This window comes from Manis javanica, chromosome 10, assembly GCF_040802235.1.
Source record: "Manis javanica isolate MJ-LG chromosome 10, MJ_LKY, whole genome shotgun sequence".
Classification (NCBI taxonomy): domain Eukaryota; kingdom Metazoa; phylum Chordata; class Mammalia; order Pholidota; family Manidae; genus Manis; species Manis javanica.
Window position 1 is genome coordinate 47,743,286 of NC_133165.1, and position 24,646 is coordinate 47,767,931.

The window sequence follows — 24,646 nt, forward strand, 5'->3', positions numbered from 1 at the left end:
GCCCTCTTCTTATAGCTGAGTAATATTCCATTGTTTATGTGTACCACATATTCTTTATCTATTCATCTACCAATGGACATTTAGGTTGCTTCCAATTCTTGGCTATTGTAAATAGTGCTGCGATAAACAAAGGGGTGCATCTGTCTTTTTCAAACTTGATTGCTGCGTTCTTAGCTTAAATTCCTAGGCGTGGAATTCCTGGGTCAAATGGTAAGTCTGTTTTGAGCATTTTGAGGAACCTTCATACTGCTTTCCACAATGGTTGAACTAATTTACATTCCCACCAGCAGTGTAGGGGGGTTCCCCTTTCTCCACAGCCTCGCCAACATTTGTTGCTGTTTGTCTTTTGGATGGTAGCCATCCTTACTGGTGTGAGGTGATACCTCATTGTAGTTTTAATTTGCATTTCTCTGATAATTAGTGATGTGGAGCATCATTTCATGTGTCTGTTGGCCATCTGTATTTCTTTTTTGGAGAACTGTCTGTTCAGTTTCTCTGCCCATTTTTTAATTGGATTATTTGTTTTTTGTTTGTTGAGGTGTGTGAGCTCTTTATATATTTTGGATGTCAAGCCTTTATCGGATCTATCATTTTCAAATATATTCTCCCATACTGTAGGGTTCCTTTTTGTTCTATTGATGGTGTCTTTTGCAGTACAGAACTTTTCAGCTTAATATAGTCCCACTTGTTCATTTTGGCTGTTGTTTTCCTTGCCCGGGGAGATATGTTCAAGAAGAGGTCACTCATGTTTATGTCTAAGAGGTTTTTGCCTGTGTTGTTTTCCAAGAGTTTAATGGTTTCATGACTTACATTCAGGTCTTTGATCCATTTTGAATTTACTTTTGAATATGGGGTTAGACAATGGTCCAGTTTCATTCTCCTACATGTAGCTGTCCAGTTTTTCCAGCACCATCTGTTGAAGAGACTGTCATTTCACCATTGTATGTCCATGGATCCTTTATCAAATATTAATTGACCATATATGTTTGGGTTAATGTCTGGAGTCTCTAGTCTGTTCCACTGGTCTGTGGCTCTGTTCTTGTGCCAGTACCAAATTGTCTTGATTACTATGGCCTTATAGTAAAGCTTGAAGTTGGGGAGTGAGATCCCCCCTACTTTATTCTTCTTTCTCAGGATTTCTTTGGCTATTCGGGGTCTTTGATGTTTCCATATGAATTTTTGAATTATTTGTTCCAGTTCATTGAAGAATGTTGCTGTTAATTTGATAGGGATTGCATCAAATCTGTATATTGCTTTGGGCAGGATGGCCATTTTGATGATATAATTCTTCCTAGCCACGAGCATGGGATGAGTTTCCATTTGTTAGTGTCCCCTTTAATTTCTCTTAAGAGTGACTTGTAGTTTTCAGAGTATAGGTCTTTCAACCCATTTTGCTGAGAGTTTTTATCATGAATGGATGTTGAATTTTGTGAAATGCTTTTTCAGCATCTATGGAGATGATCATGTGGTTTTTGTCTTTCTTTTTGTTGATGTGATGGATGATGTTGATGGATTTTCGAATGTTGTACTATACTTGCATCCCTGGGATGAATCCCACTTGGTCATGGTGTACGATCCTTTTGGTGTATTTTTGAATTCGGTCGCTAATATTTTATTGAGTATTTTTGCATCTACATTCATCAGGGATATTGGTCTGTAGTTTTCTTTTATGGTGGGGTCTTTGCTTGGTTTTGGTATTAGGGTGATGTTGGCTTCATAGAATGAGTTTGGGAGTATTCCCTCCTCTTCTGTTTTTTGGAAAACTTTAAGGATATTATGTCTTCCCTGTATGTCTGATAAAATCCCGAGGTAAATCCATCTGGCCCAGGAGTTTTGTTCTTTGGTAGTTTTTAAAATTACTGCTTCAATTTCATTGCTGGTAATTGGTCTGTTTAGATTTTCTGTTTCTTTCTGGGTCAGTCTTGGAAGGTTGTATTTTTCTAGGAAGTTGTCCATTTATCTTAGGTTTTCCAGCTTGTTGGCATATAGGTTTTCATAGTACTCTCTAATAATTCTTCGTATTTCTGTGGGGTCCGTCGTGATTTTTCCTTTCTTGTTTCTGATTCTGTTGATTTGTGTTGACTCTGTTTTCCTCTGAATAAGTCTGGCTAGAGGCTTATCTATTTTGTTTATTTTCTCGAAGAACTAGCTCTTGGTTTCATTGATTTTTGCTATTGTTTTATTCTTCTCAATTTTGTTTATTTCTTCTCTGACCTTTATTATGTCCCTCCTTTTGCTGACCTTAGGCCTCATTTGTTCTTCTTTTTCCAATTTCGATAATTGTGACATTAGACTATTCATTTGGGATTGTTCTTCCTTCTTTAAATATGCCTGGATTGCTATATACTTTCCTCTTAAGACTGCTTTTGCTTTTTCCCACAGTAGTTGGGGCTTTGTGTTGTTGTCATTTGTTTCCATATATTGCTGGATCTCCATTTTGATTTGGTCATTGATCCATTGATTATTTAGGAGTGTGTTGTTAAGCCTCCATGTCTTTGAGAGCCTTTTTGCTTTCTTTGTACAGTTTCTTTCTAGTTTTATGCCCTTATGGTCTGAAAAGTTGGTTGGTAGGATTTCAATCTTTTGGAATTTACTGAGGCTCTTTTTGTGGCCTAGTATGTAGTCTATTCTGGAGAATGTTCCATGTGCACTTGAGAAGAATATGTATCCTGTTGCTTTTGTATGTAGAGTTCTGTAGATGTCTATTAGGTCCATCTGTTCTAGTGTGTTGTTCAGTGCCTCTGTGTCCTTACTTATTTTCTGTCTGGTGGATCTGTCCTTTGGAGTGAGTGGTGTGTTGAAGTCTCCCAGAATGAATGCATTGCATCCTATTTCCTCCTTTAGTTCTGTTAGTATTTGTTTCAGATATGTTGGTGCTCCTGTATTGGGTGCATATATATTTATAATGGTTATATCCTCTTGTTGGACTGAGCCCTTTATCATTATGTAATGTCCTTCTTTATCTTTTGTTACTTTATTTATTTTGAAGTCTGTTTTGTCTGATACTAGTATTGCAACACCTACTTTTTTCTCTCTGTTGTTTGCATGAAATATCTTTTTCCATCCCTTGACTTCAAGTCTGTGCATGTCTTTGGGTTTGAGGTGAGTCTCTTGTAAGCAGCATATGGTTGGATCTTGCTTTTTTATCCATTCTATTACTCTGTGTCTTTTGATTGGTGCATTCAGTCCATTTACATTTAGGGTGATTATTGAAAGGTATGTACTTATTGCCATTGCAGGCTTTAAGTTTGTGGTTACCAAAGGTTCAGGGTTAGCTTCTTTACTATCTTACTGTCTAACTTAACTCGCTTGTTGAGCTATTATAAACATGGTCTGATGATTCTTTATTTCTCTCCCTTCTTATTCCTCCTCCTCCCTTCTTCATATGTTGGGTATTTTGTTCTGTGCTCTTTTTAGGAGTGCTCCCATCTAGAGCAGTCCCTGTAAGATGCCCTGTAGAGGTGGTTTTTGGGAGGCAAATTCCCTCAACTTTTGCTTGTCTGGGAATTGTTTAATTCCTCCTTCATATTTAAATGATAATCGTGCTGGATACAGTATTCTTGGTTCGAGGCCCTTCTGTTTCATTGCATTAAGTATATCATGCCATTCTCTTCTGGCCTGTAAGGTTTCTGTTGAGAAGTCAGATGATAGCCTGATGGGTTTTACTTTGTAGGTGACCTTTTTTTTCTCTGTGGCTGCCTTTAATACTTTGTCCTTGTCTTTGATCTTTGCCATTTTAATTATTATGTGTCTTGGTGTTGCCCTCCTTGGATCCCTTGTCATGGGAGTTCTGTGTACCTCTGTGGTCTGAGAGGCCATTTCCTCCCCTAGTTTGGGGAAGTTTTCAGCAATTATTTTTTCGAAGACACTTTCTACCCGTTTTTCTCTGTTCTTCTTCTTCTGGTACCCCTATAATGTGGATATTGTTCCGTTTTGCTTGGTCACACAGTTCTCTTAAAATTCTTTCATTCCTGGAGATCCTTTTATCTCTCTCTGCATCAGATTCTCTGCATTCTTGTTCTCTGTTTTTTAGTCCATTAATGGTCTTTTGCATCTCATCCATTCTGCTTTGAAGTCCTTCCAGAGATTGTTTTATTTCTGTATCTCCTTCCTTAGTTCTTGCATATTTCTCTGCAAGTCCATCAGTTTGGTTATGACCTTTGTTTTGAATTCTTTTTCAGGAAGACTGATTAAATCTATCTCCCCAGGCTCCTTCTCAGGGGAAGATGTAGCAGATGCTGAAGTTGTCTGGGTTAGTCTTGTCTGGATCAAATCTTTTTGCCTTTTCATGTTGGTAGGTGCTATTGACTTTCAGCTGGGAGAGCCAAACTTTCCACTTGCTCCTGGCCTTTCTTTACTGGGACAACTGCGACCCCTAGTGGTTTGTGTTGGGCAATTGCGTGTACACTGGGTCTTTGTGTCTTGCCTGGTTGGTATGGAGGAAGCCCCTTTGCTGAGGGTGTGGCCAGCCACAGGCTGCTTCTCTGCTATGGCAGTGCCCCGGAGGGGCAATGGATGGGATGCTGTTTGGCTGTTTACCTCCGTGAGGGGTCTCAGAGCTGTTGCCCAGGGGGTTAGTGCGCCTGGGTTTCCCTGAAATTTCTAGCTTCTGGACTGTGACCTGGGTTGTTTCCGTCCAGCTGTTGCGTCCCTGTCCCTTTAAGACTTTCAAAAAGCACTCACTTTTCTTTGTCACAGGGGCATCAGCTTCGGGACCCGCTCAGAGATCTTGCTGCCCTGTTTCCCTAGTTTCCAGCCCTCCATGCATGCACTGTGTCTGCACTCTGGTGCGGATGGCTAGGGCTGGGTGTTTAGCAGTCCTGGGCTCCCTCTCCCTCCCTGCTCCAACTCCTCTCCTCCCGCTGGGAGCTGTGGTGAGGGGCGCTCGGGTCCCGCTGGTCTTGGGCTTGTATCTTACCCCTTTCACCAGACTCTGGGCTCTTGCACGTGTGGATGTAGTCTGGCTGTTGTCCTGTGTCTTATGGTCTCTCTTTTAGGATTAGTTGTATTTGTTGTAGTTTCAAAAATATATATTTTTTTGGGAGGAGGTTCCCACTGTACTACTCATGCTGCCATCTTGGCTCTGCCGGGTCTTGCTTTTTTATCCATTCTATTACTCTGTCATGGGAGTTCTGTGTACCTCTGTGGTCTGAGAGGCCATTTCCTCCCCTAGTCTGTGTCTTTTGATTTGTGCATTCAGTCCATTTACATTTAGGGTGATTATCGATAGATGTGTACTTATTGCCATTGCAGGCTTTGTGTACAAATATAAAGGTTACCAAAGGTTCAAGGGCATCTTCTTTACTAACTGTCTAACTTAAGTGACTTATTATGCTATTATAAACAGTTTGATGATTTTTTCTCTCCCTTGTTTTTGTTTCTCCTTCACCTATGTTAGGTGTTTTATTCTATAGTCTTTGTGTTTCCCTTGACTGATTTTGTGGATAGCTGATTTTATTTTGCATTTAGTTAGTATTTGGTTGGTCTACTTTCTTTGCTGTGGTTTTATTTTCTCTGGTGGCAGCTATTTAGCCTTACGCATACTTCCATCTAGAGCAGTCCCTTTAAAATACATTGTAGAGATGGTTTGTGGGAGGGAAAGTCCCTCAACTTTTGCTTATCTTGTAATTGTTTAAACCGTCTTTCAAATTTAAATGATAATCTTGCTGGATACAGTATTCTTGGTTTGAGATCCTTCTGTTTCATTGCATTGAATATATCATGCCATTCCCTCTGGCCTGTAGGGTTTCTGCTGAGAAGTCTGATGATATCCTGATGGGTATTCCTTTGTAGGTGATCTTTTTTCTCTCTCTGGCTGCTTTTAATACTCTGTCCTTGCCTTTGATCTTTGCCATTTTAATTATCATATGTCTTGGTGTTGTCCTCCTTGGGTCCCGTGTGTTGGGTTATCTGTGGCCTTCTATGGTATGAGAGACTATCTCCTTCCCCAGATTGGGGAAGTTTTTGAGAATTATTTCTTCAAAGATATTTTCTGTCCCTTTTTCTTTCTCTTCTTCTTCTGCTACCCCTCTAATGTGAATATTGTTCCATTTGGGTTGATCACACAGTTCTCTTAATAATCTTTCATTCCTAGAGATCCTTTTATCTCTCTCTGCCTCAGCTTCTCTGTATTCCTGTTCTCTGATTTCTGTTCTATTAACAGTCTCTTCCAACTCATCCATTCTGCTCCTAAATCCTTCCATTGTTTGTTTCATTTCTGTCATCTCCCTCCTGAATTCATCCCTTAGCTCTTGAATATTTCTCGGTAGCTCCATTAGCATGCTTATGACTTTAATTTTGAATTCTTTTTCAGGAAGATTGGTGATTTAAGTCTCACCAAGCCCTCTCTCTGGTGTTTGGGGGATTTTTGGACTGAACAAGGTTCTTCTGCCTTTTCATGGCAATGAGTGTGGTCACCAGCAAGTGGCACATGTATCAGCTGGGAGAACAATGTCCCTTCCTGCTTGCCAGTTACCTTGCCTGTCTTCGCTGTCTGTGCTGGTTAACTGCACACAGGGAGCAGTCTCTTGATTAATCTGCTGAGCTTCTGTGGGTGGGTTGGCCCTCAGAATGGCCTGGGGGCACTGGCGGGGGTTGCAGCCCAGCAACACATGTCTGCCACAAGGACAAGGCCCCTTCATGCCTCTCAGTCTCCTTGTCCATCTCCTCTGTCTGTGCCTGTCAACCACAGGCACGGAGCAGCCTCTGGGTTAATTTTCTAGGCTACTGTGGGTAGGGATGCCCTCAGGATGGTATGGGGCACTGGTGGGGGTCACAAGCCAGCAACCCATGTGTCTGCCACAAGGACAAGGCCCCTTCATGCCTCCTGGTCTCCTCGTCTGTCTCCTCTGTCTGTGCTTTTCAACTGCATCCAGGGAGCAGCCTCTGGGTTAATCCCCTAATCTGTTTTGGGTGGGGTGGCCTCCAGGATGGCCTGGGGCTCTGGCAAGGGTCACAGGCCAGCAATGTATGTGTCTGCTTCAAGGACAAGGCCCCTTCATGCCTCCTGGTCTCTTTGTCCATCTACTCTCTCTGTGCCTGTCAACTGCACACAGGGAACGGACTCTGGGTTAATCTCCTAAACTGTTATGGGTGGGATGGCCCTCAGGATGGCCTACAGCACTAGTGGGGTTTGCAGGTGAGCAGCATGTGTTCTGCTGTGAGAACAAGCCCCTTCTTACCTTCTGGCCTCTGCACCCATCTCCACTGTCTGTGCCGGTCAACCATGCACAGGGAGCAGCCTCTGGGTCTGGGCTAGTTAGCCATGTGCTGGCAGAAGCCTATGTGTTAAGCTGTGTGGTTGCTGTAGGTGGGGCTGCTTCCCAGCTGTTCTGCAGCAATGGTGGGTCAGTCGGTTTGCTTGCAGTGCTGGCCAGGGGGAAGGAATGGCAGGGTGCTTATTACCATGTGGGGCCTTGGAGTACATTGCCAACCAAGGGGTTAGGGCACCTGAAGTTCCTTAAATTTTCCAGCCTGCTGGGCTGAGTGTGCCAGGACAGTTTTGTCCACCTGTTAAACCCTTTTCCCTTTAAGACTTTTAAAGCACCTGCTTTTCTTTTGTCCAATGGCAGCTGGCTGTGGGAACCTGTTTTCAGTCTTAGTCTTGGATTTTGCTTTTCTGTTCCTCTAATATCCAGAGCACCATGCAATATGTGTCTGTGCTCCTGGGACAGATTACTAGGGCTGGTTATGTAGCAGTCCTATGCTTCCATTCCTTCCCCACTCTGATTCTTTTCCTCCTGCCATGAGCTAGGGTGGGAGGAGTGCTCAGGTCCCGCTGGGTCATGGCTTTGTATCTTACCCTTTTCTGTGAGATATTGGGTTCTTGCAGATGTAGGCTGGCTGGTGTACTGTATCTTCTTGTCACTCTTTTAGGCATATTTGTATCTGCTGTATTTCAAAATATATATGGTTTTGGGAGGAGAATTCTGCCACCCTACTCATGCTGCCATCTTTTCCTCCTCCACCTTCCTCTTTTTTCTGGAAAAGATTGTATAGAATTGTTATTATTTTTTTCTTTAAATGTTTGACAGAATTCTCCAGTGAAACTATCTGTGTCTGGAAACTTTTTTGGGGAAATTTAAAATTACTTATTCACTTTTTAAAAAATAGTTACACAGCTATTCAAATTACCTATTCCAGTTTGGGTGAGTTTTGGTTGTTTGTGCTTTTCAAGGAATTATTCATTTCATTTATCAAATTTGTGATGTAGACTGTGTGTGTTGTTTGTAGTATTCCTTTATTATTATCCTTTTGATGTTTGCAGGCTCTCTTAATACTTCTGTTTTATTCCTGATATTGGGAATCTATTTCTTTCCTGTTCTTGTTTTTTCAGTCTTCCTAGATGTTTGTCAGTTTCATTGATATTTTTCAGAGGTTTTATGTTTCATTGATTTTTTCTGTTTTTCTGTTTTCAGTTTTCTTGATTTCTGTTTTTATCTTTCTTCTGCTTTGTGCTTTTCTTCCAGCACTTGCTCTTTTTATCTAAGTTCTTGTGATGGTAGCTAAGATTATTGCTTGAGAGTTTTCCTTTTTTCACATAAACATTTAGTGCTATAAATTCTCTTTCAACATTTACTGATTGGTGTCCAAGTTTTGTTGTATTGTACTTTCATTGTAATTAAATGTATTTTTAAAATTTCCCTTGAGACTTCTCCTTTGGCACAAGGATTATTTAGAATTGTGTTATTTGGTCTCCAAATGTTTGGAGATTTTACTGTTTTCTTTCTGTTACTGATTTCTGGTTTGATTCCACTACAGTCATAGGACACATTCGGTATGATTTAAGTTCTTTTAAAATTTGTGTTATAGACTGTGTGTTGTTTGTAGAATTCCTTTATTATTATCCTTTTGATGTTTGTTTTATAGCCTAGGATATGGTTTATTTGGGTGTATGTTCTGTGGGCCCTTGAAAACATTATGCTAATGTTGGCTTGAATGTTCTATAAATGTCAACTACAATCTACTGGTTGATGATATTGTTGTTTTTTTAAATTTATTTGCTGATTATCTGACTAGTTTTGTCATCAGTTGTTAAGATGGGGTGTTGAAGTCTCCAGCTGTGATTTTGTATTTGTTTCTCCTTTCAGTCAGTTTTTGGGGCACGTATTTTTTAGCTCTTGGTACGTGTACATTCAGGATTGCTGTCTTCTTGGTAGATGGACTCTGATCTTGGTATAAGTGTTCCTTTCTGTCTCTGGTAATTATTTTTGCTCTGAAGGGTCTACTTTATCTGATATTAATATATCTTGATTTTTTGGATAAGGCTCTCAGGAGGATACATGTATTTGTATTTTTTTACTTTTAGCCTTCCTATGTTGTTATATCTGAAGGTAATTTCTTGTAGATAGTATGTAATTAAGTCACTCAGCTGATCTCTGTTTTCTAATTGATGTATTTAGCCTACCTATATTTATATAATTACTGATATATTAGGACGTAAGTTGCCTTTTTATTTTTTTAATTTTTATTTTATTTATTTTTTTTGAGAAGGCATCTCTCATATTTATTGATCAAATGGTTGTTCACAACAATAAAATTCTGTATAGGGGACTCAATGCACAATCATTAATCAACCCCAAGCCTAATTCTCAACAGTCTCCAATCTTTTGAAGCATAATGAACAAATTCTTACATGGTGAACAAGTTCTTACATAGTGAATAAGTTCTTACATGGTGAACAGTGCAAGGGCAGTCATCACAGAAACTTTCGGTTTTGATCATGCATCATGAACTATAAACAGTCGGGTCAGATATGAGTATACATTTGATTTTTATACTTGATTTATATGTGAATCCCACATTTCTCCCTTATTTTATTATTTATTTTTTTAAATAAAATGCTGAAGTGGTGGGTAGATGCAAGATAAAGGTAGAAAACATAATTTAGTGCTGTTAAGAGGGAGTTGCGTTTTTATTTTTATTGTTTTATTTTTCATTTCCCAGTTTTCTTTTTCCTGACATCCTGTGGATTATATGAATAATTTTTAGAATTCCATTTTGATCATTCTATAGCATTTGTGAGTGTATATCTTTGAATGCCTTTTTAATTGCTTTCTCTGGAAGTATTACATACACACACACACATCATTTTTAATAGTCTACTAGGTGTCAATATTTTACAAGTTCAAGTGAAATGTAGAAAACTTTCATCCCTTTATTTCCTTTTACCCACTCTCTTTATTTATTTATTTATTTATTTATTTATTTATATTTTTTGCATGCAGCTTTTAATTGATAGTATTTTGCACATTTTTAGGACATTAGAAAATCAAAAATTGTTAATTCATTTCAGATTTACAAGGTAGTTATCTAAGCAAGAAGCTGTCAAGTAACTCCTTTTTTCATCTCAATTCGACCTTGATATTTATTTATTTTTTTAAAGGGCATCTCTCATATTTATTGATCAAATGGTTGTTCACAACAATAAAATTCTGTATAGGGGACTCAATGCACAATCATTAATCAACCCCAAGCCTAATTCTCAACAGTCTCCAATCTTCTGAAGCATAACGCACAAGTTCTTATATGGTGAACAAGTTCTTACATAGTGAGTAAGTTATTACATGGTGAACAGTGCAAGGGCAGTCATATCACAGAAACTTTCTTACCCACCCTCTTTATAACTGTCTTAAATATTTCTTCTACATACATTTAGAAACTCATTAGATAGTGTTGTCATTTTGAATCAACCATCAAATATGATGTAGAAAATTAAAGAGGAAAATAAAACATTCCATTTGCATGTATTTTACTCTTTTATTGCTCTTTTTCCATCTTGATGTTTCAAGTTTCCTACTTTTATCATTTCCTTTCTGTTTAGAGAATTTTCTTTAGCCATTCTTTTAAAGTAGGTCTGCAGTAACAATTTATTTAATTTTCCTTTATCTCAGAATGTCTTGATTTTTTTTGTTCCTGAAGGATATTTTTGCTGGGCATAGAATTTTGGGTTGACCGTTCTTTTCTTACAGCACTTGAAAAAATGTATTACTTCCTTCTAGACTTTGTAGCTTCTGATGAGAAATTACAGTCATTTGAATTATTTTTCCCCAAAGGTAAACTATTGTTTTTCTCACTGCTTTCAATATTTTTTTTCATTTTCTTTAGTTTTCAGAGTTGAATATGATATATTTTGATATGGATTTCTTTGGCTGGTTTTAGTCTGTTTGGGATTTGAGCTTCTTGAACCTGTATGTTTACATCTTTTGCCAACTTTGGGAAGTTTTCTGCCTTTATATCTCCAATTACTTTTTCAGCCCCACCGTCTCTCTCCTCTTCTGGGACTCCAGTGTTAGACCTTTTGTTATAGCCCCAGAGGTCCTGGAGGCTCTGCTTTTTTAAAGTCTGTTTTCTCTCCATTTATTCAGATTGGGTAATTTCTATTGTCCTATCTTCATGTTCACTGATTCTTCTCTCTGTTTCCTCTTTTCTGCAGTTGAGCCTATCCATTGAGTTCTTTTATTTCATTTACTGTAATTTTTCAATTCTATACTTTCCAGTTTGTTCCCCATATCTTCTGTATCTTTGCTAAGATGTTTTATTTCTTTGTTGACACTTTGTATGTATTCATTTGTTTTAAGTGACTCCACTTAAAATAATTGCTCTTGCAAGCATTTCTATGATTGCTGCTCTAAAATCTTTGTTAGATAATTATAATATCTCTGTGATATCATTGTAGGCATCTGTTGATTATCTTTTTTCATTCAAGTTGATATATTCATGGTTGTTGGTATGATGAGTGATTTTCAATTGAAACTTGGATATTTTCGTATTATGAGACTCTGAATTTTATTTGAACCTTTTGTTTCAGTTGGCTTCCTCTGACTCCCCAAAAGGGGATCGGAGGGTCCTAGACTCATTACTGCCATGTGGGGATAGAAGCCCAGGCTCCCCACTTGACCTCTGTTGACACCTAAGTGGGGAGGCTCCTTCTTACTGCTGGGTATTGCTAGGAGTCCACTTCTTCATTAGGCCTCCACTGATATCTCCATGGATGGAGAAGCCTAGAACTCTTACTTTTGATGCCCACTTGACCTTCACTGAAACCATGAAGTCATTATCAGTGGACAGTGGTGAAACTTCTAGCTTGGGGAAAGTGAAAGGAGCTCCATTAGTGTTTGATGGAAGTTCAGTTTATCCATGTGGTCTTCATTGATTTTGTGTATGATGGGAGCTCTTTACTACCCCTTGGGGATAAAGTTCTTTACTTGACCCTGGGAGAGATTGGGTGACCTGTTTCAGCCTGAGGAGGGTGATAATATAGGCTACCCACTCAGCCTTGCTGGCATGGGTGTGGGCAGGGCTGAGTGATGGTGTTTGGCTGGAGTAGAGTGGTTATTATCTAAACACTTTCTGCCTTGTTTTTCTTTCCTGTTTCTTTGGCTAGAAAGAACCAACTTTGTTGGGGCTTTTGTCTGTGCCTGATGGTATTTCTGGATTGCTTGCTGGCTTCTTTATCTCTAAGTCTGGGATATATGAGGCAAAAATAAAACCCAGGGAACTCACTCTCATGTTGTGCCTTGGGTCCTAGTGTCCTTAGTTATTTTGCCTATTCTCTACCTTTCAGAGCCTCATGATTGTTTTATATATAATGACCAGATTTTTTAGTGGTGCTAAGTAGGGAGATTAGGGAAAAGAGCACCTGATTTATCTTCCAGGAAGCATATGTCAATATGTAATATTTCAGTGCAATATTTTTAAAAATCAAAGTTGATGCAAAAAATATCCAGGATGAACAAAGTTCAAAACATTTTTAAAAAAGACAGGATCAGTATTATTGACTTTTCCTTTTGCGTTATGCTCCAGTATGGCTTGCCACAGCACTGTTACCTGCCTTGTCTTAATTTAAAATGTTTTTATTTTGTTTCTCATAGAATGTTTGCATTAATTTTGATTTTTAGAAATACTGCATTAAAATGTTTATCTGTGTTTTGGAGTTTTTGTGAGCCCTCTAATTATATACAAAGCAGATGCCTCAGTTGCCTCACCCTAGCCCTGGTTCTGATTCGCACAGACTGGCATGGCAGTGGCCCTTTGGCTGGGGAGCATGTGTTTGTGATGAGTCCAGTTGCCTGAGAGCTGGTCAGGGGGCCAGTCCCTTCCACTGCCCTGTCCCAGGGCTGTGGCCATAGCAGCTGTAGGAAAGGAGGCCTCAGCAGCACATTCTCAGTTGTTTTGAGGGCAAAGTCACCAGTGGGCTGGTGTAGGGATATCCTCTCCCTCTGGCTACAATAGGACTTTTTGGTGAATTGGTTACTTGGCAAATTGATTTTCTATGCATTTGTGATCATCCCTTTAGAAGTCATTGTTACTTTGAGGCTGAAGTCATTTCCAGGGACTTCCCTGACTCTCAAACAGCAGCCTTCCTGAACCGCCATCATTTTGCCTGCATCTGGACAGGTGGGCAGGAGGTAACTTTAGAATGTTCCATGGGTTACAAAGGAAATGAAGGGAACAGGGTAATAGTAACTGAGAAGCAGGAGGTGTCTGTTATAGGGAGGGAGGTCAGGGAAGCCCCCTTTGAGGAGGAGACAATGGAGATAGAGATGGGGCTGGCCATGGAAGAGCGCTCCCAGCAGAGGAAGCAGCAGGTACAGGTGAATGGTGCAGGGTGCAGGGAAGCCAAACCTGGTTTGAATTCTTTCTCTGCCTCTTCTGGGCTATGTGCCTTTGACCCAGTCATATGGCTTCTTGGAGCCTCAGTTTTCCTACCTATAAAGTGGGGATGATAATACCCACCTCTGAGGACTGATATGAGGAGTAAAGAGATTAGAGCTGCTATGGGCTGAACTGCATCCCCTTAAAATTCATATGTTGAAGCCCTAACACCTAGTGTGACTATAATTGGAGATAGGGCTTTTGGGAGATAAAATGAGGTCATAAAATTGATAGGTCAATCTTACCAAATCTGAAGAAGAGGCCGAGGAGCATGAGCATGCACCAAGAAAAGGCCAGATGAGCACCAGTGAGAAGGTGGCCATCTGCAAGCCGGGAGAGAGCTCGCAGCAGGACTTGATCATGTCGGCACTCTGACCTTGGACTGCTAGCCTCCAGGACCATGAGAAAGTAAATTTCTGCTGTTTAATTCCCTTCAAGGCTATGGTTATTATGTTACGATAGCCTGAACTGAGTAAGGGCTGAGCATGACCTGTTATTCATTTCTTAATTCCCATAATCAACAAATATTGAACTCTCTTATTAAGCACAAGGTAGCATTCTATTCACTGAACAAAAAGGTCACAAATCTCCATCCCTTGGGGTTGTTGGGGAAGACAACAATGGTTCCTAAAATACAGTTCAGATTTCTTCTCTTTCTCTCTTTTTTCATGTAAATATAAGTATATAATATACATGCATGTATATAATACGTAAATATATATATATGTATGTAAGTATATATATCTTAGGCTTAACTCCTTTCATTCTTATCTGTTTCAAACAGGTGATTGTATGTTGTATAGTTGATTCTATATTTCTATGTATTATGGCAATACACTTTTTTTAAATTGAGGTATTACATATGGTAAAGGGCACAAATCTTAAGGGTTCAGCTGATGATTTTTTGTACAACCACCACCAAGAATAAAGATGGAGAACATTTACAATACCCAAGAAGGCTCCCTTGTGCCCTTTCCCAGTCGATACTCCTCAAAGATAACCTATGTTATGGTCTCTATCACCACTGATAAATTTTGGAAATCATGGCTTCTTCTGCTGAATTCATCTGTGTTGTGTGTGGCATTGGTTCATCCTTTTCCTGATACTGTGAGAAATTCCATTGTATAAATAACCAACTTATCCACTTAAGTGTTGGTGAATATCTGGGTTGTTTCAAGTTTGGGGTTGCCATGGACAGTGGTGGACATAAGCAATCATTTCTCTTGGGTATATATCCAGGAGTGGAATTGGTAGGGGTGTATTTAGCTTTGGCAGATTCTGCCAAACAAATATTCCAAGGTGGACGTACTGTTTCACACTCCCACTCACAGGGTTTGGGCATCCCCATTGCCATATGGGCTTGCCACTATGTGGTCTTTGTTGGGCCTTGAATTGCAGCCCTTCTACTCGGCAGGGGTGTGGGAAGAGTGGATTCTTAGTGTGGTTTTACATTGTATTTCCTCAATGACAAAGGCTCCAGAAGCAATGTTTATACGGAGTAACCCCCTCTACCCCATCTGATTGGCCCTGGATGTATACCTGACAGTAAGCTGGGCCAATCAAACTTTGGAAATGAGGCTTAAAAGATGTGGCTCAGGCTGCTGAGCACTTCAAAGAAGGCTCAAAAACCAGGGAGCCATGAGGTGCCCCCCTTCCCTCTGCAGAGAGGCTGGGAAAGTTTGCAGAGGGAGGAGAGGGAAGCAGGCACAGGTAGGGGCTGGAAAACAAGAAACTGGAGTTCCCAAGAGAGAACAGTCCTCTTCTGGGGTGGGCTCCCTCACCTGTGAGGCTCTGCAGGACCCTACTGTGTCCCATGTCCTGTGGAGGATGGCTCTGTCCTCACGAAGCTGTTCCTTTTCTCCATCACCTCTTCCTTTTGCTTCACATCTTTCGAGTGGATTTTTTTCCCTTGCAACTTAAGGGCCTTGAAAAATAAGTTACATTTTCTGTTTGTTTCCTTTCTGCCCTCCCCCTCTTTTTTTAAGCAAGTCTTTTTGAAAATGTCAGCCTTGCTTATCTGAGGGGAAGGGAAAGAGAGGCTGGCACTGGTTGCTCTCTCACTGGGTGGCAGGGTTTTAATAGGCATTATCTCAGATGCCCCTGTGAGGGAGGCTGGTATTACTGCAATTTGCGGATGTGGCAAAGTGAGGCATGGATAGGTGGTTTAGCTGGGGACACCCTCCTAGGCTGGTCTGACTCTGAAACCTGGGTCCTCTATTCTGCTAGGCTCCAGTCTCACCACCATGCTCTGTTCCCATGACTGAGTTTGAGTGTTAAAGTTGGCACGCAGATACCTTTTGCAACTGCTTAGGGAGATTGTCGCATACCCTCCTTCCACTGACAAGACCAAGCTGGTCTGGGTTGTGTTAGAATTTAGGAGAGCAGCCCCTTCCAGGGACTTGCAAGATCGCCGCCTCCAGCCTTTCCTCTCATTCATATCTCCCTTCCAGCAATGGCTTGTTCAAAATGTTTTTTGAGGGGAATATAATATGCTTCCAGAAAGTTCTTCCTCATATGTGACTGAAATGCCAGGTGGCACTATTGTGTCAAGGTTGAGAATGTACTGGCCATGGGGCCATATAGATTTGTGTCCAAATCCCATTCTCTTCATTGATTTGCTGTGGAATTGAGAGCAAAGATTGGGCCTCCCTTAGTCTGTATCCTCATCTGTAAAACGGGAATAATAAATCTTACCCACGGAGGTTTTATAAAGGTTAAATAAGTAGGTTGTGACTTTGGTCTCAGGCTCTACCTCTGCATTCACCTGCCTGCCCTCATCCTGTGGTGTCTAAGCCAGTGATACCTTCCTTCTTCCTCTGCCTTAAGCCACATTGTTGTGGGTCCGCCACCATGTTGGGGCACACCTGGTCAAGTCCTCCTTCCTGAAGAAGGTGCTGGACGTGCTTAAGAACCTCATCCGTGTGGCCTGCTGGGACATCAGCTTGAGTTCAGTGACCCTGCAGAGCATGCAGGTGTCCCACGTCTCCCTGATGTGGCTCACCCTGAACTCTGAAGGCTTTGACATGTACCACTGTGACTGATACTTGGCCACGGGCGTGAATCCCACCAGCACATCCAAAGTACTAAAATGAGCTGGCAGTGAAGACATCATTGCACTAAGGGCTAGAGAAAATGTGGATACCTTGGCACTAGTATTCCAAGCATCTAATCAAGAAAAGGTTTCATACTATGAAATGAAGTTAAAGGATTTAGATGGTGAACCACTCAGAATTCCAGAACAGTAGGTTGTGCAGTGAAGTAGCTTCTGGTGGGTTTGCAGGGGCACACCAAGATCTGTCATATTGAAGATGGCTCTCATAATTTCCTGTGCAAAAGACCGTGTAAAATTTTCTGCAAATGAAGAACTTGGAAATGGAAATATTAAGGTGCTGCAAACAAGTAATGCCGATAAAGAAAAAGCAGCTGTTACCCTGAAGATGAACGAGCCAGTTTGGCTAACTTGCACTGTGGTCCCTGAATTTCTTTACAAAAGCCACTCTGTCCTCTCCTGCAGTAACATTCAATGTGTTTCCAGACGTCCTCCTTTGTGTAGAGTATAAAATTACTTATATGGGACATTTAACATAATATCTGGCTCCCAAGATGGAGGATGAAGAAGGATCTTAGACATTCTTAAAATCCAAGAAAATAAAACTAGCTCTTTGAGAACTGCTTCTGAGATACCAGTGTATATTTAAGTCTTTTCTTCAACCAAATTTGTCCCTCTGAATACATATGCAGATAGATTGTTTTCTATAAATAACGTATTTTTCTCCATTCTCTACAAATTTGTTTAAAGAAACAAATCCAAAGTCAAATCTTGTCTTAATAAATTTAAGATACTTCTGCCCTACCTATAAATACTCCTGTGTGATTTTTATAAAACATAGGTGTTGACTCTAAATGTAGTTTTAAGAATTGTTTTCAATTTAAATAAAAGTCATTTGAATTAAAAAAAAAGTTAAGTAAAAGTAAAGTGTTTAGCCCTATGCTCAGCACCTAAGAGACTAATACGTGGTAATTTTTTTTTGCTATTATTATAGTTTCTTTTGTCTAGGGAGTTCCTGATTGCAGGGACCCCTATAAGTACCTGTCTCTGCATGGGCTTAATGGTCTCAGACTGGCCACTGGTGCAGCTTCACATACCCCTGACCCCTTTGAAGTGCTTCATCAGCAAGTCAGGAGTCTCCCTGGGAATTTCAGGGCAGGATCACTAGCTCTGATGCTTTGGCTTGTTGCTAGATGCAGAGAAAACAAATATTGTTTTAGAAACATTAATAATTGAGAGGTTTTTGGCAGAAAATTGGCCAGCATTAGGGGAATTGAAAATTAAGACTAAGACACTACCTCAAGCAGATTTCCTGATGAATAATTGATGGGGGCAATGCCCACGAAAGCATAGAAGCGCAAATACCTTCTGTGTCTGTCTGCTCCACCGCCAGCAGCAGCCCTGTCCCCTTGGCTTCTCCTGACCCCTTGGCGGGGCAGAGTGCTGATGTGCATTTCCATCAGGATTTCGTCTGCATGTTGCTGTGTAACCATTGATAAATTCTGTCCTTCTCTGAGTAGCAGTCCTACCATCTTTGAAATGACTGTGATTCTTTGAGGTCCAAGTAATGGAAGGGACTTTGAGCCCCACTGAGGCCTCTATTTTCAGGGCACTGTATACCCCACAGCGTTTGTAGGATGGGGGTTTATTCCATTTCTCGCCTCCTTTCCTGAGCACACATTTACCTAATGCCTACTCTGTGTTAAGCACTGGGAATATTGTCCTGCTAGAGGAGAAAACTGTCACGGAAATGGACGGTTACAGTCCAAGTGACTTAGACAAAGATGGAGCCAAGCAGAAGGTAGTGAGAGTCCAGAGAATGGATACCTAAGTTCATCCTGAGGTGTGATCAGGTAAGACTTCCTCGTGGAGGGGACACCTGAATTGAGTTTTACGGTGAAACTGGGGTAGGAGAAGAAGGGAAGAGGGAGGATGTTCCAGGTAGAGAGGAAATTTGTAAAAAGCCCCAGAAAAGAGAGAAGGAAAAGTACTATTGTGGGTATTGTAAGGAGATTGGGACATGTGTGGTATCGATAAGATAAGAGGCTGGATCCTGGAAGGCATTGAATTCCTTATTCCTTAAGGCATTTACATCTGGACTTTACCCTGAGGGCAATGGGGAGCCACTGAAGGTATAAGTTGGGTGCTGGGAACACACTGGATTTGTTTTAGAAAAATCCAGGGACTGTTGTAGTTTATGTTTTCTGGTACAAACCCTCAGGGTGTTGGTTTAAACCCTTCTCAGTCTGGTCAAACTGGCTGCCTGCCATCCTTTAAAAAAAAATCATTCTTCGTGTTTCTAAAGCCCACCCAATCTCAAACTGCCTACTTGTTTCAGCTTATACATTACATCTACTCTCTACAGGGGGCAGGAAGGACTTTGTATGGGATTCCCAAGAAGGACATCCCATCCCTCTCTTTTGCTGAGTTGTCAGCTCAAACGTGATCCTGCCAAATCTGGAAGGCAGCCCGTTTTCAAGGAAAGCCAGCTTCATAGGCCAGACTTAGAGAAAAAGTCTCAAACTGGGGGCTCCTGGCATAAATCTGGATCTATGGATATGTTTTGTTGGAATAGTGTTTGATCTAGAAAAAAATTAGAAATAATATTTTAAAATCAGGAGAATTTTCATAAAAAGTCTGGGTTTCTGATTTTCTGGAAATAGCAAGGCAACTATTGGTTGGTGCTTAGTGGTAGCTGCGCTTTAGACGGCCTACATGCTGCAGCTCACCACAGTCCCCACTATTCCCTGTCACCTCCCTGTCCTTGTGGCAGCAGCTTCCGTCTGTCATCATCTTTGCAATACCATTTTTCTTCAATGAAGTAAGAAAGAAAGTGACTATTTCTTGATATCCACATCTCTATCAAAAGCAGGAAAGTGAAAGACCAAGAGGGCCACATATTTCAAGACAAATGGGAGAGCACATATTTCTTGATGGGAATAAAAAAAATCATTACTTGATATGTGACCCAAATGCATCTGGGTTGAAAGCGTGTGGTCTAAGAGGCTTTGGCTGGTCAGTCTGGTTCACATGGGCACTCATTCTTTTTACCTGCCTGGGCTTGGCACTTATGGGTTTGCAGCCCCTGGGTTTGAACCTCAGAGGACTGATGAGATGGAGTTTCAGAGTCTCAAGTGTCAGAACCATTAATTCTACTGTTCTTCCCAGATCCTTGTGGCTGGGGCTCCGTGAAGGGGACAGGTGTGGGGATGGGGTCTGATGGGCTCAGTCCCTGGCCTGCTCCTGGGTCTTCTCCCAGGCGAGCTCTACTTCTGTCTTCATGTGTCTACATTCATTTGGGGTGGGGTGAGGGGAGAATGGTTTCAAGTGCCTTGAAAAGATGCATATAAACCACTGATCTGCTAGAGCCTTTTCATGTATCTCTGGGGTAAACAAAAACCAGGGAAGGGGCCATGTATCCATTGTCACCTGCATGACCCCATGTGGGAACAGAGCCTGTGTCCCCTCCCCTTCCTCCTTCCTGCCAGCACACCCTGCCCAGTGCCTGGCTCCATCATCTCCTTTGCTGCTCTGTTTACCTGTCTATCTGTCCCTCTGGCCCAGGTTTGCAAACTCAATGGCCTATAGGCCAAACAAAAAAAATGAATTTGGAGCAGAAGGAATCCAGCTTCCACTGCCTGTTGCCGGGCAGGAGCAGGGCCCCGAGTTGCCAGAATTCAGGTAGCTGGCAGTTTGGATGTTTGAATGAAATTCCCTAAGGATTGATGCTTTCCAGCTTCTGGCCCAGGTTACGAGCAACTTGAAGGCAGACATGGTGTCTTTTTCTGATTTGCTTCTCTGCCATCTAGGGTCAAGCATGGGCTTAGCACCCAGTGAATGTGGAATGAGTGAATGAGTTTAATTCATTCATTCCTCTTCAGGTCCTCATTTCTTCACACACCTCCATCCACATTGTGGGAGGCCCTGAGCTTAGGACCTGGGCTGGGTTGGGCTGGGCTGGCCCTGGGGGCAGAAAGACAAGCACACTAGTGAGGGCATGACCTGAATCGTGTGCTGCCTCTGAGGAGTCAGGCCAGCTGCAGGGGCTGTTGGGACCACATCTATGACTCACTGTGGGCCTACCATGCACACTGAGTCAAATGTGCTTTATACAGTGACCCTGTTTATGCCTCATAACATGAGGAGGTGCTGTTTTCATCCCCACTGTACAGATGGTGGCATGGGATTAGACAGGATGAGGCACGTGTCCCAGGGCACGTGGCTAGTGCGTGGTGGAGCTGAGACCTGTGCCCAGGGCTCTGAACCATGTTCATCCTGCATCACTGTGAATTCTAAGATTGGGATGACATTGTTCTCTGCTTGCACTGGTCAATGTGATATGTAAATGAAGGATTTTTCTCAGAAACAAAGGGATTTTAGGCAAGTTTTCACAAACTACAAACTGACAGTACCTTGAGGAGAGTGGGTGGCCCTCAAGACTCATATAAGTCCAAGAGAGAAGTCCATCAATACTCACTTCTATCCTTGGCAAACTTGGTGAGTGTGTGTATGTGTGCACATGTGTGTGAGAGTGTGTGGTCTGTGTGTGTGTGGCACTTTCAACCTCTGTAGGCTCTCATTTTGTTACCTTTCATATTTTAATAACTAACATTACAGTTGAAGCTTGACTAGTTTCCACTGCATTGCCTTTAAAACACTGAGATTCAACTCACTCATTCAAAAGTAGGGAATGAGCACCTACTGTGTGCAAGGCATGGTTCTAGATGCTAGGGCACAGTGGTACACCTACTGTGTTCTAGGCTCTGGGGACACAGCAACGAGTAAAATAGACCCAGTCCCTGCCCTTGGAGAGTTAGACTCGTGCGGCAGATTCTAATCTAAGAATCACCCAAGAAGCATAGAGTCACAGCCAGCATTAAGTGCTGTGCAAGAGAGGGCATGGTGGCCTGAGCATAGGGCCCCGGGCACCGGACCTGGTAAGCAGGCCAGGGCAGCCTTCCTTGGGGAAGTGATGCCAGCTGAGCTCTGGAGGAGGAGTAGGCAGCAACCAGTGAAGGGGCGCTGCACGTGCTCAGTAAGGGGACCGTGGGCCCAAGTCTCTGGGTGAGTGGGTCTCCCGGAGCGAAGGCATCCCAGGGAGGAGCAAGGTTTGTGAGGAGGCCACAGTGGTCAGCCAAGTCAGGCCCTTGGCAGCCATGGTGAGGGTTTTTTTCTTTATCCTGAGAGCAAGGGAAAGGCATCGGAGCTTTTCTCCGGTGCTGGTGAGGCCCCGCTGATGTCAGCTGGCTTGTTCCTGTGCCTGTGGGCAGGTGGTTAGTCGTGGGGGGGAGGGGGCTGACTGGCTTATGATGGCTTGACAGGCACGGTTGGGGGCGCCTGGGGGCTCTCAGCAGGTGGAACGAGTTAGCCCAGTCTCATTCTGTGGTGGCTGCAGGGTGAGGAGTGTGTGAAGCCGCAAGCCCCTTAAGGCCTAGGCTCCGAACCACAGAGCATCACCTTCTCAGCTCAAAGTGAATCACAAGACGGCCCAGGCTCCTGGTGCGGAGAAACCGACTCTTCCTCTTATGGAGAAGAGCTGCTAAGTAATGCGGCCGTTTTCACCAACTATTGAAAAGGGTTTAAGTAAAAGAGTGATTTTATCAGAGGGTTGAAAGGTTTCTTTAGCTTCTGAGGGGAGAATGGTCTGGACAGTATCCATTCCTTCCTCCTTTATTAGCATCAGAAGGCTGATTTTTATTCCTGCACATTGCTTCCTAGAATGAAGACTAGGTTTCTTTACCTTCCTTATAACTGTATGTAGCTATGTTGTGTAGGACTTAATTATACAGCCTCCTTACAAAAGAAGGGTCAAACCTTTCTTCTCTCCTTCCTCCCCCTGCTCTGATGTGTTGGATGGAGATGTGTTGGATGGAGCCTGAGCAGTTACCTTGGACCATGAAGATGGGCCCTTCTCCTAAGGACTGCAGAGTGGAGGTATGGAAGGAGCTAGGTTCTTGCTAATTCTGTGGACCCACCATCCCAGCCTAGACTACCTGTCCAGTGTTGCCACTAATGACTCACTTGGATAGGAGTTATTCTACCCAGGAGGTTATGTTTACCCAGGGTGTGGGGCACAAAGGACCTGCCCCTTCTGAAAGATGGTGGGACTGGGTCTGAGTGGCAGTTAACATTTCAGAGCTCCCCATGGGATCAGCCTGAGGCTAGTGTCCAGCCCCTTCCCTAACCTCGGACACCCTAGACCCCTCCCTGCCCATGAAGAGCCACAAACCAGAAGTCTGGTTTACCCAGCAAGCTCCTGGCTCAGAAAGAACTGTAATTGTCAGACTCAATCCATTTTGTCCACTGGTTTCTGAGTGGGCAGAAGAGGAGAGGTCAGTTGCCTGAATCCAACTGAACAGGCACTATGGTGTGAAGAAGGCACGAAAGATGGCTTCCTCCTGGGCTGGCGGAGGGAGGCCGAGGGAGTGCCTGGGAGCAGAAGCCTCGGATTTGGTCACACAGGCCTCCCTGCTCCAGGCCTGTTTGAAGTCTGTGGGCCGCCACGGTCTGCTGGACGCACAGCATTTGTAAGCAACTCTCTCTCCAGCCCAGTTAATAATTCAGGAACTGGTGCCTGCAGCCAGCCCGTCCTTCCAAACCCCTGCACCTTGAATGCCAAGCTAGTGGACAGAAGAGAAGAAATCACTGTGCCTGCTTGAAAACTGGTCCTCACTTCAGGTGCTTGCTGTGTCCCCAGAGCTGGGGTGGGAGAGAACCTGGGCCAAGACATATCTGCTGGGCAGATGGAGGGAGGAGGGTGGAGCTGTCCTGGGGGCTCCAGCATGCGCAGTAAGTACTATTTAACTTTTGGATCCTTAGCCACATTTGTTTTTGGACAGTGGTTTGTAGTCCCTGGAGTGCGGGCCTTGGGGGACCCAGCTCTCTTATTCTGGTTCAGCTATTCATCCTTCACTCACTTGCATGGTCATTCATTCATTCGTTCATGCACTCACTTGTCAGTCACTGATGCCACTGACATGGGAGTGGGCATCACCAAGGATGCAGAAGGAGTGGGGAGAGGCACCAACCTCGGGGAGATAGATGCACACAGTGGGGGACAGTACACTTGAGGGCTCAAGATGCCAAAAACAGTGGCTGGCAGCTTTGTGTGTGGGCACGGCCTGTTGCGTGCACATGCCAGGGACCCTGAGTGTCTGAAGCAGAGATGGGACGGTACAGGGACTAAAGGCGAAGATCATGGACTCTGGGGCCAGACTGCCTGGGCTCAAATCCCAGCACTGTCACTAATTTTTGTGGAGTTATCCTTGTTGTGCCTCAGTTTTCTCATATGTAAAATGGAGTTAATAGTGGGAGATTGATACAAACTCCCTCATGTTGTTGAGATAATGAACAGGGAGTTCATTAAAACAAAAACCCCAGAGTATGACAAACAGGGAGTACTGGCAGCTGTAAAGCTACCTTTAGAAAGTGACTTGGCAGTTTCCTACAGAGTAAACACACTTACGTACCATGCAACAAACTCACTCCTAGGTGTTTATCCAAGCTAAATGAAAAACTTATATTCATACAAAAACCTGTGCATAAATGTTTATTAATGGCTTCATAATCTCCCCAAGCCTAAAACAAACCCAAAGTCCTCTCAAGGAAAGAAGAGATAAACTGTAGAACATACTTAGCAGTGACATGAACAGCATGCATGCAGCACAGATGCTTTCTGCTGAGTGGAAGCAGCTCTCCTCAAAGGCTTCACGTACTGTGTGAGGCCTTGGCATTCTGGGAAACCATAGGGAGAGCCAAGTACTCGGTGGTGTGGGGTTGAGGGGCTGACTACCAAGGGGCATGAGGGGATTTTGGGTTGCAGGCAACTATTTGGTATTCTGGGTGTGGTGGTGGGTACATGACTATTTATGTTTATATATGTACATCAAACTAGGTCTGTACACTGGAAAGGGTGCATGTGAATTTCGCCAGGTGGAAGGA

General features: G+C 42.7%; 1 long non-coding RNA gene and 1 pseudogene across 1 annotated transcript in view; both read left to right on the plus strand.

Moving 5' to 3' along the window:
* LOC108394805 (uncharacterized) overlaps positions 1–24,646 on the plus strand; it is a 53,495-nt gene that overhangs the window by 22,266 nt on the left and 6,583 nt on the right. The window lies entirely within an intron of this gene.
* On the plus strand, positions 16,272–17,462 carry LOC108394808 (proliferating cell nuclear antigen pseudogene; annotated as a pseudogene).